Raw genomic sequence first — 3,172 nt, forward strand, 5'->3', positions numbered from 1 at the left:
GCACAGCCTGTTTTCCTGCATAGGAAGGCTTTTGATTTTTAAAAATTGTTTGACACCATATGCTGTCAGATATATTCTACTGCCCATACTTGCTTTTAGTTAATAAAATAGGAAAGGAAAGCCTGCCAGGGAATATTGATGGGGTTATATACTTAAATAACTAATTGGGATCTGAAAAGGTAAAAGACACATGGGAGGGATACTGTGACATTTGGAAAAGAGGCTGTTAAAAGAGATGGTGTCGAGGCTTATAAAAGAGGAGGAGATACAGAATTAGGGGACGGGAGCTAGAGAGCTAAAAAAGGGAGTGAGGCATAGGAGCAAATACAGAATTAGAGGGGAGAGGAGATCAGAAAATAAAGGAAAGGGGAACACACTGTGAGGAGTGTTGAAAGAGAAAGCTTGAAAGACATACAAAGAGATACAGAAATTATACAATCTACAATCAGAAATTATTTCTTCCTATTTGTTATTTGGGTTTTCAGTTGTTTAACTCGTTGAAATCAATTCTGATTGTTTGAAGTTCCAGTTGTGTCTATTTAGTCAAGTGTTTTCCATTGGTTCACTACTGGTTTGGTCTGCTTGGAGTTCTTGATTCTATTCCACTGGGTTGTGCTCTCATTTGGCTATTTCTTTCTATTGGCCATAGTTGCATTTCTGCACTTGAGCCTTTTCTGCTGTTCGTTTTGTTTTGCTGCTGCCCTGTCCTGCTGCTATTGCTAGTCCTGTTTCTTTTGCTGCTGATTTCCACATCTTCTTCTTCTTCTCCTTTGCACATTCAGCATTTTCAGGTACACATTTCAAGTCCCATATTGATGTAATTGAAACAGTTTGAAAGCATGAAATGGAAAAGGTTGAAGAAGTTCAAGCATTTGCTGTAATATTCATAGTACATTAACAGGCTTGTGAAAATTGATTAGTTTATAATCCAGCAGTTTGAAAGTATGTATTGATATTTGACTGAGTTTGCCCTGTTGTATTTTAACTCTGTAGTTGTTTGTGGGCATGTATATTTCGACCTTATACAATACTGTTCTGGTTTCACTAGTTTTGTTTAGTTAAGACTAGTCCACATAAGCTTAGTTGAGTTCAACTCGAGAAGTGTTCGGATTAAGTGTTGTATTTCGTTTAGCTCGTACAGGATTCCTTGCCAAACTAAAGTATTTTACTTTGCCAGTTATCCTTTAATCTAGTCCAAATAAGTTCAGTTAAGTTCAATTCAAGAAATATTCGGATTAGGTATTGCATTTCATCAATCTCATATGTAGTTTTTTTTGTTCGACTGAAACATCCTCGCGAGGCATGACGTTTTTACTTTATAAGTAGTTAATCAGAAACTGACAAAAATCCGGATTAGACAAAAGCCTATAATTGAATCAGCATGTACCTTTTCTTCTAGTTTTAGAGACAAATGCGTTAGAAATGTAGCCATTTTAGGATATCCTTTTCTAAAATAGAGATGAGCCTCGCCAAATAAAGATGCAAAATTGCGGGGCTCTCAATAAATAATCATGATAATTATTTAGAATTCAAGATAGGCCATTTAATAAATTTCATGGCCTTCTACAAAGATAATAACGCGTTAGACTCTGTAGGCGCGGCTTAATTAAGTCACATTCTTAAATTCGGGTGCACATTGATGTGACCCAAATCCGAATCTCAACGAAGTCCAAATGTGTCGACGATCACGGGTGCATTGATTGTGACGTGGTTCGAGATGCGTTTTCACGACGTTGCAATTCTATAAAAAATAAGTGATAATAATAAAAGCGGTTTTAAACTTAATAAAAGCACGTAAGTCATAATATGTATTTAAAATCAGATATTTAGCCATTATAACAATTTAAGCGACCGTGCTAGAACCACGGGATTTGAGGGTGCCTAACACCTTCCCTCGGGTCAACAGAATTCCTTACTTAGAATTTCTGGTTCGCAGACTTCATTTGGAAAAGTCGAAAATCTCCTCGATTTGGGATTCAAGATAAACCGGTGACTTGGGACACCAAAAGCCAAACCTTTCCCAAGTGGCGACTCTGAATTAAATAAATAATCCCATTTTCGAATATTGTCACTTAAATTGGAAAAACTCCACTCGCGCATTTAACCCTTCGGGAGGGCGCGGAAAAAGGAGGTGTGACAGCTCTGGCGACTCCGCTGGGGATGAAACCCAGAACCGCTGGTTCAGGGTTCAAGAATTCGAGCTTAGAATAATTGTTATATTTGGCTTTATTATCTGATCTTTATTACATGTTTTTGCGTAACGTGCTAAATGTTGTCTTTTACCGCTTTGATATTATCTGAACTGTATATAAACTGTGCCGAAACCTTTCTCTTCTTACTTCCGGGGAGAAGCTCGCTGGTCGGGACTCCCTATTCTGTTAATGTCAATACCTAAAATAAGAAAGAGGACGGACAAGTTACAAAGCCGGACGATCTCGCGGGTCCCCGGTACGTAGCCCCCTCCTCGACTCGAGTTGTCCGCTCGGGTGCACAGTCTAGAACAAATACCCAGGTTACGAACCTAGAATAACTCGACTTCATGCCGGATCCCTAGTAGGAACGCTTATCTGCATCATGTTGCATTTGACTTAGGGGACTCAACACAGGGGTTGGGTCCGTCTAGGACAGGCAGCCTGAAACGAAAAAGACCACCCTGGTGCATCCTATTTGTGTTGTGCATTTATTTGCTTCGGTTCCGCATGTCGACCGGTTCCTAAAAAGGGGAAAATAGCAGCGTAGGGGAGATAATTACTTATTTTTAGAAAATAAAACCAATGTCCAAGTAGTGTCAAAACCTCGCCGGAATTTTTTTTTTCCAAAAAAAAAAAACTGTCTTTTATTGAGAGTTATTAAAAAAAAAAAAAAATTTCTTTTATCACTTTTAAAATAAAAAAAAAGAAAAAGTATTTATTTTAAAAGTAAAAAAAAATGGAAAATCCATAATTCAAAAAGTGTGTTGTTTCTTTTGTAGTATTTATAAATTCAGACTAATGGTCCAAATATTGCAAAAAAAAATATATTTTTTCTTTAGCCTTTATCTTTTTTCAAAATAATAATACTTATTCTTGATTTCTAGGTTTTCTCTATTCATGATATGCCCGAACTACGCCGGTTTGATTCTCACCGGATGTGAGATACGTAGGCAACCCTCGTCGGGTTCAACCCCCATTTT

Source organism: Nicotiana tabacum, chromosome 1 (assembly GCF_000715075.1).
Source record: "Nicotiana tabacum cultivar K326 chromosome 1, ASM71507v2, whole genome shotgun sequence".
Taxonomy (NCBI): Eukaryota; Viridiplantae; Streptophyta; class Magnoliopsida; order Solanales; family Solanaceae; genus Nicotiana; species Nicotiana tabacum.